The sequence below is a fragment of the Colobus angolensis genome, unplaced genomic scaffold (genome assembly GCF_000951035.1).
Source record: "Colobus angolensis palliatus isolate OR3802 unplaced genomic scaffold, Cang.pa_1.0 Scaffold209, whole genome shotgun sequence".
NCBI lineage: Eukaryota > Metazoa > Chordata > Mammalia > Primates > Cercopithecidae > Colobus > Colobus angolensis.
The window spans coordinates 1,907,069-1,926,615 of NW_012115255.1; the positions used below are offsets into that span (position 1 = coordinate 1,907,069).

The 19,547-nt window shown below is 49.6% G+C and overlaps 1 protein-coding gene across 1 annotated transcript in view; it reads right to left on the minus strand.

Moving 5' to 3' along the window:
- Positions 1–19,547, minus strand: part of ADARB2 (adenosine deaminase, RNA-specific, B2 (non-functional)) — a 529,062-nt gene that overhangs the window by 371,217 nt on the left and 138,298 nt on the right. The gene's annotated exons all lie outside the window — the stretch shown is intronic.

Genomic DNA, 19,547 nt, shown 5'->3' on the forward strand with positions numbered 1-19,547 from the left:
TGACCTCCCACACCCTTTAGAGCTGTCTGTGGTGAGAACGTGGTCTCCCTAAGGTGCTGACCTGAGTCCCTGAGTCCTCCGCACGTGACCTCCCGCACCCTTTGAGCTGTCCGTGGTGAGAACGTGGTCTCCCTAAGGTGCTGACCTGTGTCCCTGCATCCTCCCCACCAGATCTCCCGCACCCTTCAGATCTGCCTATGGTGAGAAGGTGATTGCCCTACGGTGCTCACGTGTGTCCCTGCATCCGCCCATATGACCTCCTGCATCCATCTCCCATATCAGATGCTTGCTGCTGGCTGTAGCTTAGCGTAATCATCTTCTTATCCTCCTTGGCCACTTAAATATTAAGAGGCCATTGATGAAATTTTGTTGAATGAATATAAAGTCACTAATACAATCGCACCAGTTTATGGAACAGACAGAACACTGCCATGAGGAAGAGAGAGCACTCCCTGTCTCTATAGGACATTTGATTTTACTTTTATTATCTTTTTATCATTATTATTATTATTGTTTCTGCCTTTAAAACAAATCCAGAGCTTTGTAATAATAGCGAAGCCTTTTGCCTTAACAGCTCTTAGGGTCAGTGGGCCGCAGGGTGAATTCAAGATTCCCAGGATCTCAATTCATCTAACTTCTAGAGAATTTGAGCAATGTCTCCTCCAGCGATTCAGCCCTGCCCTTGGCCGCAGACCTGCCTCCCACCTGGCCTGGGGGCCGACGTGCAACAGCGCTGGTGCCTTCCCCTCCCTCCTGCGCAGGGCTCTCCCCTCTCCTCACCTGGAGTGATACCACTCCTGTCCTTCTGATTACTCTGGCACCAGGTCTTCTGTGAAGTTTGCTTGAGAACATGTTAGGTTCTGGACCTCTCATTGCACTCTAGTCTATAATTTGCCACATCATCATCTTTATATCTCTCAGTCTATGTCTTTGAATCTATTTATGTGCATTATTCTGGTTTCTTTATATGAAGCTTCTTCTTGTGTCTTTTTCTGTTTTAATCTAATTCCCGGAATAATCGTTGCCTGCAACACAGATTGAATGCGTCTTCATGAACCACTATAAATACGTGGGTATGCATGTAATGTTATACCTCTCCTCGCCCTTCTCTAAGCACGCCCTCTTCTCTGGTGCGGTCTATCTTTTTAGATCCACAGATATACTTGGAATTTCTGAAATGGAACTGCAAGTGTCTACAAGAGGAGAAGAGGCTGAGGGGAGGCAGCAGGGAACTGGGCCAATCTCTTAGGGGCCTTAGAAGCATTAGGGAGCATTTTTGAAAGTCATCTAACTTCTGCCACCCAGGACAAGAGAGAATTTGAATACTATAATTTGGCCACCTAGAATAATTTACCTTACTCTGTCGAGTGAGGGCAAGCAGCTTTGTTTTTTCCCTCCTGTTTTCCACGATTTGTCTAGGCTGACTATACACTGTATTTGTGGTATGTCAAAGACACTTATTTCTAGAAAGTATTAGGAATGAGTATTTTATCCGAAGAAGATTCCTGGAGAGAAGGGACATTTTGGTCAACTGTCTTGGAGGTTCGGTGTGTTCACGTGACTCTCCGCGGCGGGCAGCATTGCCTGCTCTGGGCCTGCCTGTAACTCTGTGCCCCACCCTATCAGTCATCACCGTCTCAGCTTAACTCTTCAAGCAAAGGAAGCCAGGATCGCAGAGCCCTCCATGTGGGCTGGTCTGAGAAGGACAGAGTTAAGAGATCTTGATACTTTTCTGGTCGTTGCTTCTCTAGGTTGAGCTCAGTGTAGCAAACAAAACAAAACTCCTTTGTGTACAGTGAGCATGTGTGTGTCTAGCAGAAACTATTTTGTAGTTGTTTGTAAGATGGTTTACTTCCTGTGAAGGTTTCACTCTCATTTCACATACCCAGGGTTAGCAGTTGCTGGATTTGCGAGGGACAGACCCAGCTTCTGTCCCCCGGACCATGTCATTTCTGCTAGCACCCCCTTGCCCACTTAACAGGGTCCTGGTTTAGAAATGGATTCATATTTTCAGTCTAAACATGTGTCTCCTTTAAAGAACGGTACTAAGAAATTGTTCTTTTTCCTCTTTTGTTAGCAATTCTAATTTGTTTTCCCAAGTTGCTACTCTAAAGACCAGGTACCATGAAATCCTAATTCCTTTCCCTCAATAGCTGTGCACACGAGAGAGTAATTTGGAAATAATGGACAGCGCTTTAGTGGTTACTGTGGGGAGAAAGAAGTGCATTCATTTTTCAGTAGAACAATTGTATGTGATTCAGTGATGTATATTTTCTAATAGCAGATGGCAGATTCAATGAGAGAAATTGCAACTCAAATCATTAGTTAAAAAATTCGTGTCACTTTGTTAGATGTGGTGATTGCATTCTAAACTGGAGGTTGAATTACACACAGTTTAGTTTACATATCCTGTTTTAACTTTTCTATATATTCTGTATGTCTACATATAACCATTTTAACTGCGAAATTCCATGCATGTATATGTTCCTTTCTTAAATGTGTGCTTCCATATATCTACGTTCTTTAAAATTCTAACATCTAGCTAAAGCAATTTTTATGAACAGAAAATAATGTCACTATAATTGACTTAAAATTAATAGGAAGATCAGAAATGAAGAGGTATAAATATACAATCCACCTGTCAGGAAGGAAAATAAAAACCCTGGGGTTTTAGAAATACAAAGTAAGTAAGAATTCTTAATTGTATTGTCTTTGGTTTAGACTTCCGAGCAGACTTAGAATCGTGGACATTTGGAGAGCGAAGGATGAACAGTAGGAAGGCCAGTGGGCACCCATGTGGGTGAGGCTGAGGGTGACTGGGGGTCCCTGTGATGCTCAGAGGAAGTCTATGGGTCCTCTGACCTCCACCGAGAAGCAGACCTGCTCACACTGATGCCTGCGCATTTGGAAGATTGGAGTCTGGTCTTTTGGAAACCTGCCCGTCCACTCCAAGTCCTTTTCCAAGAAGCCTGAGCTGACCCGTTGCTTTCTAGATGCTGTCTCTCCCAACGTGCTTTGAACTCGGAGGCGTGAACCCAGTGCGGTGGGGTGGGTGGTGCTGGCCCTGCCTGGATGCAGCTGTGGGTGTTGGCTTTAGCGTGGGTCTCTGCACCCTGCCCGAGGCTCATATCCCAGGCCTGTCCCTCCCACTCTCCCAGGCCAGGGGACCCTCACTGGCCACAATCCTTCCATCCATCTCTCAGGACCCAAAGCAAACTGCCCCCACTCTGAAGAGAAAAGGAAAGGATGGTCAGTCCCTGCCAGGGGGCCTCGTGCCAGGATGGCCAGGCATGGGGCCTTTGTGCTTGTGCCTCTTAGCTGTGCCTGGGCGCCCCCGCAGCCCTACCAGGGCACTACTGACTTCGAGGCTTCTGATGCTCGGTGTCTTGGAGGCAGACCCTCTTTTATCCTCTCTTCCTCACCACTGTCTTCCTCACAAGGATTCCTCCACTGCCATGTGCACAGCAGGGGCTCAAAGAGCGTTTGTTGAAAGAATGGGAAACTGAGGAATAGAAGGTTACATGCCTCACTCAAGGCCAAGGTGTTTAGCAGCCAGACAGGCCCCTGATCTGATCCTGACTCCTCGGGGTGCCCTTTGCCTCCTGCCTGCGGGAGCAGCTCAGAGACACCGTTGATGGCATGGCATCACCCGCCTGGAGCAGCTCGATTCTTGGGAACTCGCGTCACACAGCAGCGGCTGCCATTCTCTCTAACTCACAGGAAACTTAAACAGTTTCACAAGAAAAGCAGCTGAAGAATACTGGATCATCTCAGTGACCAGCGAGAGACGGTGCAGTGCAAACCGCCCGGGGAAGAGTGTCACCTTGCAGGGCCTGAGCCGCTACTGGGGAACCCTTGACACAGCCGAGGCATTTCAACAGAGGCTTGGCCAGGCCTCCGCGGTCCAAACTCTGCCTGGTGTCCTATATCCGTCTAGATGGAGCCCGGGACCACAGCTGCCAGGAAACGCTCAGCAGGGAGGATGGAGGGAAGGAAACGCTCCTGCACCAGCAGCACAGAAAAGCAGCCCTGACAGTCCAGCTGCAGAGGCCTCAGTGAACACACGGTCCAGCTGCAGGGGCATCTCCGCAGACACAGCTCCCCACAACCGAACTTCTCACCAGTCAACCTGTCCATGTGAAGTGTAGCCCAGAAGTCTGTGGTTTTCATAAAAGACTATTTGCCAAGTTAATGGTTTAAAAAATACCAAAAAGATGAAAGAAAAAAAGAAAGAAAGGAAGAAAGGAAGGAAGAAAGAAAGAAAAGAAGGAAGAAAGAAACAAAAAAGAGAGAGGGAGGGAGGGAGGGAGGAAGGAAGGAAGGAAGGAAGGAAGGAAGGAAGGAAAAGGAAAGGAAAGGAAAGGAAGGAGGGAGGGAGGAAAGGAAAGGAAAGGAAAGGAGAAAGGAAAGGAAAGGAAAGGAAAAAGGAAAGGAAAAAGGAAAGGAAAGGAAAAAGGAAAGGAAAAAGGAAAGGAAAGGAAAGGAGGAAAGGAAGCTGAATGTCTTCACATGGAGTTAACAGTGTCACCGTTTCCTAAGGACTTTGGAGACCAGGCCCTTGGAAAGGTAAGCAGGTCTGAGTCACTGACACTGGGCCCAACTCCAGAAATGCTGACTTTTGAATCTAAACTGATATATAGATAAAAATATGTATATGGGTTACATGGACAAAACACACATGGCAGAATCCCCCATTTGTTCGTGCCTCTGTGGCTAGTTCAGTTCCCAGGTGAATAACTGATGATTTCTATGATGACCTGGAAGGATCTGAGACAGGAGATGCTCCCGTTAGAAGGTGAGGTGAGATGGTGAGAGAGAGAGACACAGAGCGGCAGAGACAGAGTGGGACAGAGATAGACAGAAACAGAGAGACAGAGAGATATAAAGAGGGACAGAGACAGATACACAGAGACAGAGGAACAGAGACAGAGATATAAAGAGAGGGACAGAGACAGAGAGTCAGAGAGAGACAGAGAGATATAAGGAGAGGGAGAGAGACAGACAGACAGTGACCAAAAGAGAAGGTGGTGGGGCGGGGGGAGAGAGTGCGCACTGGATCCCGAATGTGCCCGGTGGCCTCTACAAACTCCAGCAGTGGCTGCTGCTTTGCTGTTTCTCGCCCCTGTGTCAGGAACCCCCAGCCTGCGGCACGTGAGCAGCACATGAGCCTCCTGGTGTGTAGAGAGGCCGGGCAGCTGGGGCACAGTCCTCTCTCGTTCCCAGAGGGAGCGTGGCTAGTTTACCCAACACCTAACGAGATCAGCAAAGGTTGCCTCTGGGTTCTGACTCAGGCTATTTTTCAGCTTCTAATTTTATTTTTAAATTCCATTCTGATGAGCTGCAGAGGAGGAGGCCTCAGGAAGTAAGCATTTCTACTTTCGCACCTATCTCCCTTTTAGAAATTAAATGCAGCCATTTGCCATATCTTAAAATCATTTTAGGGTTTAATTGGCCATAAATTTCATCATTTTTTGCCTTCATACTCTAGACACATAGAAGTTATTTTCTAAAATATCATTTTTAAAAAAATGCAATACTGCGTCAAAATACTATGATATTATGCTCAAGACTGTCTTATAAATGACATCCTAAAAGAATGGCAGCATTTGGTTTGGTGCTGCTTGTTTTTTTTTTTTTTTTTTGAGATGGAGTCTCGCTCCGTCGCCCAGGTTGGAGCACAGTGGTGCGATCTCAGCTCACTGCAAGCTCCGCCTCCCAGGTTCCTGCCATTCTCCTGCCTCAGCCTCCTGAGTAGCTGGGACTACAGGTGCCCGCCACCATGCCCGGCTAATTTTTTGTATTTTTAGTAGAGATGGGGTTTCACCGTGTTAGCCAAGATGGCTTCCATCTCCTGACCTTGTCATCCACCCACCTTGGCCTCCCAAAGTGCTGGGATTACAGGCGTGAGCCACCGCGCCCGGCCTGAAGCACATATTTTTGCCTTGGATCATGTGGGTGTCTTACATCATTTCTCTCACCAGAGACTCTCATGCCCCCTGGCCTGGCACAGCAATGGGTGAGCCGGGAGGGCACAGCTATGGGAGAAGATGGGGATACTGACAGGGGAAAGACCAAAGTGAGCCCTGCTAGTGCTTAGGAAAGGCATGGGGGCTGGTTATCCTAGTGGCAGGGAGGACGGGGCAGATAGGAACCCACAGGGACAGGGAGCGCTGGACCTGAGTGGGGTCGCAGAGAGAACACCGCATGCTGGAAACTTTCAGGAGGATGGAAGCCCGCACCCTGGAAACCGCCGGAGGACTTGAGAGACAGGTGCAGAAGAGGCTGCTGCTCCAATCATCTGAGAGCATAGTCTGGGCAGCGCGGAACTCAGGGCAAACACCCACTGGGCTTTAGGGTCTCCTGCCTCCCAGATAAAACCTGTTATTGGGTCTTCCAGTTTCATGGAATTGAATTGATTCCATTTATTTATCCTAATAAATATTTATTCTGATAAATAAATATTGAGTGATGTGAAAGAATCAGAGTTTCTAAGAATGATTTTTAATGCACTCAGAATTAAGGTACAGTTAAAAGAAAGCCCACTCTAAAGTCTCTTCTTGAAGACCTTGCATTTGAACATCTGCCATCCAGCAAAGGAGACACACACTTGCCTGCAGTGCAAAACTGGGACCACACTGTATACTTTCGGAAGTGTAACTTTTGATCTACTTTTACTATTTTTTTATTAAAAAAAGCCTGTATGACAGGTTTTGTTTACAATTTCATGCAAATATTTGCATAGTGCTTGATGCTGATACTATAGTTTATTTCAATCATGTTTGCTTTCTGTGATATTTTCTCATTATAAATTTAGGAAGTCAAACAGAGAAACAGTGCGGAGTTGTTCAAAGCAAAATCACCCCTGGGATTTGAAATGTTTTTCTGCTGCAAATGAGTGAGAATTGTTGATATTGTGGCAGCTGCAGTTCCTGAGGAACTATGAAGCCAGATACGTGGGTATCAGGACTCATTCTTTCATCTCCTCATTTCCTTTGGTTGCAGAGGTGAGCGTGCAGGTGAGCAGGCAGATGAGTGTGCAGGTGAGTGGACAGGTGAGTGTGCTGGTGAGTGTGCTGGTGAGTGGGCAGGTGAGCATGGAGGTAAGTTGCTGGTGAGCTTGCAGGTGAGTGGGCAGACAATTGTGCAGGTGAGTGGACAGGTGAGCTTGCAGGTGAGTAGGCACACAAGTGTGCAGGTGAGTGGACAGGTGAGTAGGCAGGTGAGTGTGAAGATGAGTGAACAGGTGAGCTTGCAGGTGAGTGTGCTGGTGAGTGGGTACCTGTTTATCTCAGGTCTCTACAGGACTGAGCCAGGCAGGGATCAGGCAGCTGTGCTGTGAGGCCACCAGGACATAGAAGAGGGAAGATGAAAATGGCTGCAGGAGGCTCTTTGGGGACTGATGGTGGGTGCCCTTCCTCGTCTGTCTGAATGACAGTGAGGGTGTTTGTTTTGTTTTGTAGCATGTTGATTCGTATAGAAGAGACAAGTGCTCAAGGCTTGTCATTCTCACTTATAAAAAGGGAGGACCACCCCTGCGCCATGCTGGGCTTAGTACTGACTGGGTAGGATGTGGGCAGAACTTGGCATAATACTGAGCCCTCAGTAAATAGATAAAGAAGAAAATAAACACAACACTTTGTAAAGAGAGAGGGCTGGGGAAGAAGGGCGGTGAAGACGAGGTCATTGAGATGGAGGACCCAGAGAGCAGGTGCTGCAGCCTGGGCTTCCCAGGGGCCCTCCTGAGCTGGGACCTCCCTGCACGGACATTTGCTGATGGTGCTTCTGGGCCCCAAGTGCTCCTAGTGCCCTTCTCCACCCATGCACGGCTTGTCCCTGCTTGGCTCACTCACACACCCTACTGCGGCCGTGCAGGTGGCTCTTTTCCTGCAGCAGTGACCTTTCTCCACATCTACTGCCCCCCAGTGCCCACTTACATGGCCAGAGTGGTCCCAGTCTGTCAGAGGGTCGGCTTCAGCAGCCCAGGCTCCTGCAGGCCAGCAAGCTCTCAGCAGAGGTGGAGCTCAGAACAGGGCTTTGGGCTTCAGTTCAGGAGGCCAGTGAATGAACACAGGATGCGTCTGCCGACATTTGCTTGGAGGCAGACAGTGGCTGTGTGTGCTTGTCTGGGGTGGGCCTGTCCCTGTCACTGATGGGGATGAGAGACTCACTGAGCCTGGGGACCGGGGCTCTCAGCTGGGAAAGGACAGCTTGGATGAGCCCGGGTGGGGCTGTCACCGGCACTCAACTGTGCTCAGGTTGCAACTCCCTACCAGGCAGCTGCTGCTGCCTGGGATAAAAGTGCCCTCCCCCATTTCCCCCCATGTCACGGAAGAGCGTGGGAACATGTTGAGCGTGGGGCAGAGACTGATGAGACCGAAGTACACGGCAGAAAGTAAAGGCGCCATCCGCAGAGAGTTGGGCCGGTGCCTCAAACACCCCACCCTCACTCTCATTCCATCCCCTGATGTCCATTTCTTAGAGAAGGTGAATCAATGGATCATACAGTGGTCACGGCGGCCTCTCCCTGCCCTTCCAGACCCAGGCCCACTCTGCACCTCCTTGCACAGGCCTGAGGAAAAGCTCAGTGTCCTTGGGAAGTTGAGCCGGGAAACGCCGGGGATCTCATTATAACGTTCTCCATGCAGCAGGCACCCAGCAGGGCGGTGCTCTACCCGGCTCCTCAAGGCAAGGTGATGGGGGCCAGGACTGGGGCATGCTGGGCTTCAAGCTCAACGGGGTCTTGTGAGCCCTCCTGCCGCCCAGTGAGCCTGCTGCAGCCAGTTCCTCAACTGGCCATAGAGGTCGTGACACCCAGTGAGATGGCCGCTGGACAGGACGCAAGACACGTCCTGCTAATCCTCGATCTGCCATGAACTGCATATCTTAACCTTTTGGAGCCTTTGCTTCTTATGTTAAAACAATGACAACACCTCCGTGATGTACCTGGCATTTTTTGAAGATCAAAATGTCTTATATCTGAAAGACCTTTAGGAAAAAAATAAGATACCCACACAGGGAATTCTGAGGCTGCAAATCATGGAAGATGGCATCCTTGCCTCCTGCCTCCCGGCACAGCCGTCTGCTGAGCAAGGAAGAGCCACATGTGATGTGGGCCGAGAGCACGGAACGGAACAGCCTCTTACACACGCACAGCATGAAGGAAACAGCTGGTTTGAGGGCATTTTCTTGGAGGTCATGAGTCAAACCTGCATAGATGATGAGGCGTCAGGCTGGGACAAGGGCTTTGAGTTGAAGATTGAGAAATTGGTGCTGAAAGCAGAGGGGACATGGTGAAAGGTGGAGTTTTAGGAAAACGAATTGGGTGGTCAACGGGAGGCAGAGGACGGGTTAGAAGTGGCACGAGTCTTCTTGGACTTTCCTAGAAAGCGCCACAGAGAACAGACACTCCTGTTCCCAGCGTCCTGGAGGCTGGGTGTCCAAGGTCAAGGTGTCAGCAGGGCTGGTTCCTCCTAAGGTCCCTGTTCTTATAGACCCTGCTGTCTCCCTGTGTCCTCATGGGGTCCTCCCTCTGTGCGTGTCTGTGTCCTAATCTCTGCTTTTATAAGGATACCATGTAGATTGGATTAGGGTCCAGCCTAAAAACCTCATTTTACCTTAATTATCTCTGTAAAGACCCCACCTCCAAACCCAGTCAACTGAGGTCCTGGGGGTCGGACTTCAACCTGTGAATCTGGGGAACACACACAGCCTGGAAGTGGCGGCTATTTTAGTTACTTGACATGAGGCAGGAGGGGCTATGGTGGCAGAGTGGAGGGGAAAAGATGATTTGAGGGATGATTTCAGGGTGTTGAGTGTCACTGCCAGGAGATCCAGGGGCAGCAATTCAGGGGCTGAGTTGACAGAAAAACAGAAGCCAAAAGAGACACTGCGGGCAGCAACATTGTAACAGGTGACTCAACTTCCTGACTCCCTTGCGCAGGTTATTAAGCTGAATTGGTTTTGTGGGTGAATTAAGATTATTGATGGAGCAGAATGAATCAATAGCAGTAAAACCTTAGTAAGTAGTGCTAATTAATTCACCCCTCACGGAACGGCTTGCTTGCGATTGGATTTTATGAACAGAGCAATTCTGCTGTTTTTGTTTCTTAAAAAAAATTAAAACTAATATATTCCCCTGGCTGCTTAAGAAGCTGCTATAAATTAAAGGCCAGGCTGCTCAACTCATTAAAAAGGTAGCGGCTGGATTCTGTATTCTCAGTGCTGATTATTTTTCTGGGAGGGAAATGTATGCTTGTTCTGCCAGCTCACAGGTGGTGATTGTGGAGAATAATGGATCTTAAAGATGCCAAAGCAGCGCATTTCACAGCAGAGATACAAAGCAGCACATTTCACAGCAGAGACACAGGAGAACAGTAAGCAGACGGGCATGCAGCACTCAGCACCAGCACCGCCGGGTCAGGGGGCCGTGGAGCCCCTTTCTGTTTGCACACCCTGGAGACACAGGCGTGCGGACGCTGCTCTGAGGGGCTCTGCGCCCAGCCACCGTCTCTACCCCCCTGTCCTCAGCTTCCTCCCCACCTGCTCCTGTGCTTCTGAGGCCCTGGGGTGCAGGAGGGTGGGATGCTCAGCTGGGGGACTCTGTGGGATCCCCCTGGGGTCAAGCTCCATGGTTTCCAGATGGGGTCACAGAGACCCAGAGAGGCCGGCGGTTTGGCTCTGGCCTTGGGGCAGGACCAGGGTCGTTTCTGAGTCAGCTCAACCCGGTCCACCTGATCCCCCCTCTGTTGCACACTGCCCAGGAAACCCTTCCTGTCAGACAGCACATGAAGCCCCTCATGTCAGAGAGGGGCACCTACAGCTGCAGAGCACACAGCCCACGGGAGGCGCTTCAGGATCCATGGGAGGGGGCTCAGAGCCTATTGGAGGGGGTTCAGGGCCGCTGGAGGGGGCTCAGGGCCACTAAAGGGAAATTCAGGACCATGGGAGGGGGCCCAGGGCCACTGGGGAGCCGGGGAACCAGGGTCACAGGACGGGGGCCCAGGGTCACAGGAGGGGGCTCAGGGTCACAGGACAGGGCTCAGGGTCACTGGAGGGCTCAGGGGCCATTGCAGGAGGGCTCTCCCTGCTGAACGTCCTGGAGATACAATAGCAGCAGTTCACGCTATGGTTGTCGGGTGCTGGCAGGAGCCGAGAGGACCAAGAGTTCTGTGAACTGCAGGTGGGACCCCCGGGATAAGAAGTGCTAGGTCTGTGTCTCTGTCCAGTGATCCTTGGTCTCGAGTGGGTGAGGGGCGCTGTGCAACCCCCAGTTGGAGACAGGTGATCATCAGTCTATAGTGAGCGGAGGGGCCCTGTGTCACTCCCCAGTTGGAGATGGACCAGCTGCGTTTCCTGAAGCTTTGAGCCCTGAAACCCACCCCCCCAGTGTCTCTCAAGGAAAGGCCCTTCGGGACAATGGCTGCATCCCACATTGAAGGTGGAGGATAAGGAGGGGTGTGTGGACTCTGTCAAGTGCAATTCAGGCCCCATTACGCTGTGCGGCCCTGGGGCAGCAGCCACCTGCCCTCTCCAAGCCTTAGTTCCCCTTCTGGCCTTGGAGGCAGTGAGGTGTCTCCAAGGGCCTGGGGCTAGGTGAGAGCAGGCCTCAGGCTACGGGCAGGTTGCTGGCCCGGGGAGGCTCAGCAGGTGCAGCAGTTGTCATCCCCTTGGGTTCCCGAGGATGATTTAACAGATTCACTGCACTTCTCACGAAGGGTCCCCCAGCTTTCTCCACCTTGGAGAGCCCTAGGCCTGGGGTGGCTCAGACACAGCAAGGAAAGAAGCCCAGATGTGCTCTGGTGCAAGGCCATCCGGAAGCTGCAGTGACACGCTCGTGCACACAGGAGGTGGATGTTGTTTATTGAAACTAGAATCGGATCAGGTCTCCTTTATTTGGTCTGGTGACTCTATCCAAAAGCAGTGATGCTTGTCCCCAGACTAGCACTGAAGTCACTGAGACCAGGGCCTCCGACCAGGGCTGGCAGCTGCGAATGTGACAGGCTGTAGGAAGGCCTTGTGGCTGTGGCCGGTGAGGATAGTGCCCAGGGAACAGTAGGAAAGGACGGCGGGTAGACTGAATGTGCAGCCCCACCAGCCTTGCCACGCACGGCAGACAGGGAGCCCCGCAAGGTGCTGCATGTGAGCTGTGTCCCCCAAAGTCCCGTGCTGAAGCCCTAACCCCCAGGACCTCAGACGGTGACTGTATTTGGAGATCAGGGTCTTCAAACAGGTAATTAAGATAAATAAAATGAGGTCATTAGGATGGGTGCAAATCCAATCTGCCTGGTGTCCTTATACAAAGAGGAGACGACACAGACACAACCAGAGGGACGACCCTGTGAGGACACAGGGAGAAGACAGCATCTGCAAGCCCTGAAGAGAAGCCTCAGGCAGAGCCAGCCCTGTGGACATCCTGATCTCAGCCTCCAGCCTCCAGGACTGCGGGAGCAGGAAAGTCAGTTGCTCCAGCCATCCCGTCTGAGGGGTTTCTCTCAGCAAGCCCAGCAGAGCGAGGCGGTGTGTGCTGTGTCTCACTGACACCCGGTCACCACCCCGCAGGATGGACGTGTGAACGAGGTGAACTCTGGGGATTCCCAGCACTTCCTGCAGCGGGATGGATGGTGTGTGCAGAGGCGGGAGGGCCAGGCAGCGGAAAAGAGCAGGTGACAAAGTGTGAAGTCACGCTTATCCCCGTCTTGAATACACATTTAAAAATATTTTGTTACTGAAATTTTCTTCAATGAGTTCATGTTAATTGTGACATTTTTAAATTAAAAACTATAAATAACTTAGTTTCATTTTATCACTGCGAGCAACTTTGAAACCTGCATGAGGCTTTTTTTCTAGGACAGACTTGAGGCTGAACAAGTCACTGGCAGTAGCGAGCTGGGAGCTGTGCTGTTGCAAAGGCAACCCTGCTTCTGAGTGTTCGGCTTCCTGGGGCCCTTGGTGTGGATCTGGAGGCTCCTCTGGCAGCTGTGGGTGCTATTGGGCCGGGTGCCCAAATCCTCAGCTGAACCACTGTTCTCTATGTGATCACACTGCGTACCATGTTACCCCAAACACACACACACACAGAGAAGTGTGTGCACACATATGCTCATGCACACTCATACAGACTCAGGCACACAGACATTCACACCACACACAGGTACGCCTATGTTTATGTACACACAGGCACACACTGCACACAGACTCACAGGTGCTCGTATACACAGACACCCCTCCCCCATATATGCACACATATGCGTATACACACACCTACAAACACCACCAGCACCCACAGGCCCACACTCAGCCACTCTCCCGGGAGCCCTGGGAGAGCTTCCCCATGCGCCTGGTGAGGCTGGGTGCTGGGGGTCTGGGGTGGGACACAGAGGGAGGATGCCACAGGCAGGGGCAGAGGCGGGCGGGGTGCAGCGAGCCTGGCCCGTCAGGGCAGGAAGCGGGTGGGCAGTGAGCGGGATGGACCAGGGCACCACGAGGTGGGACAGCCCCAGATGCCCACACTGCCTCAGTTTACCCTGCCTTCCAGCTCCGATAGGGCTGGCATCCTCCTAGCACACCCCTTTATATCAGTACTTAGGGTCAGGCAGGTGAAGACGCTCAGTGGTCACAGACCCGTCATCTGGGAACGCCGGTCACCTGCTCGAGGGCAAATACGCTGTTTCCCACGAGGCTTGGAGCCCTGGCAAAACCACACAGTGAATAGAAGGCACAGTTTACATCCTCCTACAATTGCCTGCGTTAGACTCAGCCACATGCTTATGTGTGCCGCTGAATCATGTAATTTCTGCATTTTTTAAAGAAAGATGAAAATGGGGAAATTATAGTATGCACATAACAGCAAGTTAATCATCAGTTGGTTGGAATCAAGAGAATTGTTGACGATGATTTGAGAGACTGTGACTCAGCTGTAAAGAGTACACAGGGAGACAGGCGTTCAGTGGAATGGACCCCTTTCTGATTTAATTTGACAGTCACAGGGTGGGAAGGGACTCTGAAATACTCTCCAGTGAGGCAGCATGTCGCAGATGCAGAGCACCTCGCTTTTCTATGTGAAGCAGAAATACTTCCTAAAAAATAAAATAAAGACTCCAAATCTGAGCTAGGTGATGTAAATATGCTAGTTCATCATGTGAGAAAGAGGAAGGATGAACTTCTTAACAGAAGGCGAATTCCTTGGCCCCGACTGACACCTCTGAGGTTACTGCCAGTGACTTCTCATCCCAAACCCTCATCACACTTGGTCTGACTTCCGAGTGGCCCAGTCACCCCGCACAGGCTGGTCATGGACACCCAGGTGGCATTCTCTCCCCGAATCTCCCCAGACAGGCCTGGTGTCCCTGGCAGCCGCTCACCTTTCGGGACTCGGGGACTCCCTTTGAAGTCCTCTCTGTTCACCCAGTAAACGTTAGTTATCCCTGTTCACGAAAACAGTCTCCACTCCCCAGGAATGTACAGCCTGGACGAGGCAGACGAGCGAGTGCCCCTGAATTGTCTATGTTGTGTGCCAGATTTCTTTCTTATTTTAATTTTTAAAAAACCTTTATCACGGTTTCAGGAGTACATGGACATGTACATTTACACAGGTAAATCGCATCTTGCCAGGGTACATTGGTGTACACATTATTTCACCACCCAGGTCATAAGCAGAGTGACTGATAGATGGTTTTTCAGTCCTTGCCCTCCTCCCACCCTCCACCCTCAAGCAGGCCCCGTGTGTATTGTTCCCTCCTTCATGTCCATGAATACTCAATGTCTAGCCCCACTTATAAGTGAGAAAATGTGATATTTCGTTTTCTGTTCCTGCATTAGTTCGCTTAGGATAATGCCATGCCGTATCTCTAAAACTGTGTATGTATGTTGGTCTGGCATTGTACCTTATCTCTTCATGGGTCTTTCTTTCTGAGATGAGAAAATTTGTGTTAAAGCTTCTTTTTGTTAAGATTTCATTTTGTTTAGAGCAGTTTGAGGTTCTCAACAAAATAAAGAAGAAATTACAGAGAGCTCCCCCGTGCTTCCTCCCCACAAATGCACAGCCGCCCCATTATGAAGTCCACGGATTAAGCTGGGGCTTACGCTTGGTGTTGAACCTTCTATGGGCTTCGACAGATGGAGAGTGACTTGGCTCCACACAGAGCAGTGTCCCTGCCCTGAAAATCCGCCGTGCTCCTTCTGTTCATCCCTCCTTCCCCGCAAGCCCTGGCCATCGCTGGTTTGCTTTCATAGCTTTACATTTTTAGACTATTTTTTAGAACATATACCTTATAACCATTTCAGACTACCTTATTCACCTAGCAACGTGCATTTAAGATTCCTCCAGGTCTTTCCGCGGCTTGATTGCCCATTTCTCTTTGTGCCCAATCACGCTCCATCGTGCGGAGGAAGCCCAGTGCTTATTCTCTCACCCACGAAGGGCATCTTGGTTGCCTCTTATTCTGAATAAAGCCGCTATAAACATCGGCATGCAGGATTTTGTGTGGACGTGTTTCCAGCTCCTCTGGGTGAATACCCAACGTGGAGCTGCCGGAACCTGTGGTGACAATGTTTGCAGCCCTGTGTGTCCTCACCAATGCACTCACTAGAAGCAGGGACAGAACCTGCTCTGGGAGAAGCCTCCTGTGGGGCCAGCAGTCCTCAAACGATGTTCAAGGTGTCGGGAAGAAGCCCGGAGCCATATGAGGCTTAAACCCATCAGACATTCTCCTCGTGGGAACTTTCCCTGTGACAGCTACAGGGACCGCACACACCTAGTTCCACTGGAGCTGGGTTTCTAGGAAGGTGCTGCCTCTCCTGGTAGAGAAATGTCACCATCTCCCCCAAGGACAGCAGCTCAGGCGGCCACGTGGCCCCTTCACTCCCAGAGCAGGAGGCGTGACAGTGGAATCCGGGCCCTGGAGCCACCTCCTGAGTTCCTAGCCTGGCTCTACTTCTTGTTAGCTGTCACCTTGACCAGGTAATTAACCTGAATCTAAACCTGTAGAATGGAATGACAATATTACCTACCACAGCGGTAGGTCTTGAGTATCTGATAGTACTCAGCTCATGGATAATTTTTTGAGTATTAAGTGCGTGTGTGTATACATATATACATGCATGTGTGTGTGCGCACATCTATATAGAGCTAGATATAGACAGAGAATGTATACACGGCACACAGAGAGGAGAGAACACACTCAGAGTCATATACACATACGTAGACACAGTGCATAGAGACACAGATGCACCCAGATAGGCATAGAGATGATTTAGAAATGTGTGTGTGTGTGTGTGTGTGTGTGCACAGAGCTCACAATCTCAGCATGGTGCCCACACATGCTAAGCACACAGGGGCTATTTTCTCTGCCCTGGAACAGGAAACCACCTGCTCCCCCAGAGGCTGCTTCCCCACTCACTGTGGTCCACTGAGCTTGGTTGACACTTGAGCTACATAAACAGCACTTGAGTCGAGGTCCGAGCAGACCTTCTTAATCTAATCAACCCTAAAATACTTGCTGTCGAGGGCTAACAGCCTCTTGAAGAAACTTGGGACCGTTCCACGTTTCATTTACATGATGGATGAGATGCAGAAATGGATTAAGTGGTAGATGAGCACCTTGGGACACAGGAAACCATTTGGAGTTGGAGTTGTCTCTGGCCCGGCTACTTCAGCGGCAGTGGGAAGCGATGTGGCCCTGCGTTATCTGCTGGTAGCAGAGGGAGGGCCTCGCTGTCTCCCATGCTCAGTCTCAGGGCCTCTATCAGCAGCAGCCCTCACTGGGGTCCGCCCAGCCCTGACCCACGGCTGCTAGATCCCTGCGTTTGACTCCACATTTTACACCTTAGGAAACAAAATCCATGCTCCTGCTGCCCTGGTTTCCCTGGCAGTGTCAGAAGACCAGAAAGGGCCTTCGAAGAATAAATCCATGCATTTCTTTCTTGATATATTTTCCACCTTTACGGGAGATGAATGACAGCTGTAGCTACAGAACGATGACCGCTTCCACTGCAGCTGCCACCATTTGAGTGCAACAGGCACACCAAACAGCACCCTCAGCCAAACAACCAGTGAGTGGCAGTGCGTGAGCTCAAGCCACATCTGCTGGTGTCTGTGGCCCGACCCTAACCCTAGTGCAGATGCTGCTGTCCTGAGGCTGCTCAGGCTCCTCTTACCCTCCATAAACTCCAATGTGTTCCACGTCACGGGGAAACACGGTTGTCAGGAAGACCAGCGTCAGCCAGACCCCATTCAGCACCCTCCTCGTAGCGACCTTCAGCACTGATTTCATAATTGCGGTGCCTCTGCTCAGACCCAGGGGCTGGGAGAACCCCCAGCTCTGTTGAGCATGTTAATGACACTACAGAGCAGTCACAGGCCTGTCTCTGAAAGGCCTCCCAGGTGCATGGGCCGAGCCGCTTACGTCCCTGTGTTCCCAGATGCATCCACTTTGTATTTCTTGTCACCAATATTGCTCTTTCTCCTGGCGACTGGGACTTCATCTATCATCACAAACATCACAAAATAATTGTTGGATTAAAGATGAACAATTTTTCAGGATTTTAGCCCTTGGGACCTCATGCCATAGATCAACACTTGACCTATTCTGCCTCCACAGAGGTCACATTTCAACATGAAGTGTTTCAAAATTTCACCTTCCCAGAGAAAAGTAAAAAATGCCACAAGATGAGAGGATGGCAAGGGGTCACTATCATAAAGACGGTCGTAGAATTATATATACTGACAGGGCCCTTCATGCAAATATGATCTTGAAAGTCTACAGAGCTTTGCATTTCGCAGATAACTTTCAAGTGTGATTTATCATTTGGTCTTTGCAACAGCCCTGTGCAGTGTATAAAGCAGAGTTTTTAAGATGAAGTGACGCAGGCCTAAAGGAAATGAATGGTTTACTAAAATAGATAATTAGGTCAAAAAAGAACTCAGCCCACTCCCCAATCAGATGCTTAGGTATAGATCTAACAAAACATGTACAAGATATGAGGAAAACTACAAAACTCTAATGAAAGAAATTCAAGAACCAAATGAGAGAAATTCCATGTTCATGGACAGGAAGACTCAGTATTTTAAGATGTCAGTTCTTCCTCACCTGATTTGTAGATTCAATATATTCTCAATCAAAATCTAAGCAAGTGATGTCATGGATATCACCAAACTCATTCTAAAGTTGATATGGAGAGGCAAAGGGCCCAGAGTAGTCAACACAATGCTGAAGGAGAAGCACAGACTGGTGAAAGAATGGACAGATAAATCAATGGAACAGAACAGAGAACCCAGAAGTAGAGCCACACAAATACAGGGTTAGGGTTAAGGGTTGATCTTTGATAAAGCAACAAAGATAGTTAGACATCCGCAAGCCAAAAAATGAATCCAGACACGAATCTAACAGCTTGTGTAAAAATTAACTCAAAATGAATCACAGACCTAAATGTAAAAGGCAAAACTATAAAACTCCTACAAGATGACACAGGAGAAAATGTAGATGCCCTTAGGTATGGTGATGACTTTTTAGATGCGACACCAAAGAAACAATCCATAAAAACAAAATCAACAAATGGGACTTAATTTAAAAACTTGTGCACGGTAGAAGCCAACATCAAGAAAATGAGGAAGCATACCACAGATTAGGAGAAAACATATAAAGGATCCTTAAAATGCAACAATAGAAAAACAAACAGCCCAGTTTAAAAAGGCACCTGAGACCTTAACTGATACCACAGCGAAGAAGACATCCAGACGGCAAATGAACCTATGCAAAGACGCCCCCTATCATATGTCACTAGAGAATGCAGATAAAAACACCAATGAGATGCCACTACAGCCCTAATAGCATGGCCAAAATCCAGAGCACTGACACCCCGCATGCTGGTGAGGATGTGGAGCAGCAGGAACTCCCATCATTGCTGGTGGGAACGCAAAATAGTGCAGCCTCTGTGGATGACGGATGATGGTTCCCTGGTTTCTAACAAAAGGAAACATTCTATGGTCCGGTGATCCAGCAATCGAGCTTCTTGGCGTTTACTCAAAGGAGTTTAAAACTTATGTCCACGCAAAAACCTGCACTTGGATGCTTGTAGGAGCGTTATCCATAACTGCAAAACTTGGAGCAACCAACAGGCCCTTCAGTGGGTGAATGGATACTTCCTCTGTGGTTCATCCAGATCATGGCATATTATCCAGCTATTCAGTGCTTGAAAGAAATGAGCTACGAAGCCACAAAAAGGCACGGGGGAAATGTAAGTGCACATTGCTAACTGAAAGAAGAAAGACCATCTGAAAAGCCTACATCCTGTAGGAGCCCATCTCTAGGACATTCTGTAAAAGGTGAAACTTTTCAGACAGTGCAAAGATCAGGGGTCTCCAGGGGTTGGAGGAGGGGGAGGTAAACAGGTGCAGCACGGGGGATTTAGGACAGAAAAACCACCCCGTATGGTACTGTATACTGTAATGGTGGCTACACGCCATTGCACATTTGTCTACACCCACAGAATGTATAGTACATTCTGCTATACGAACCCTAATGTAAACTGAGCTCTGGATGGGTGGTGAT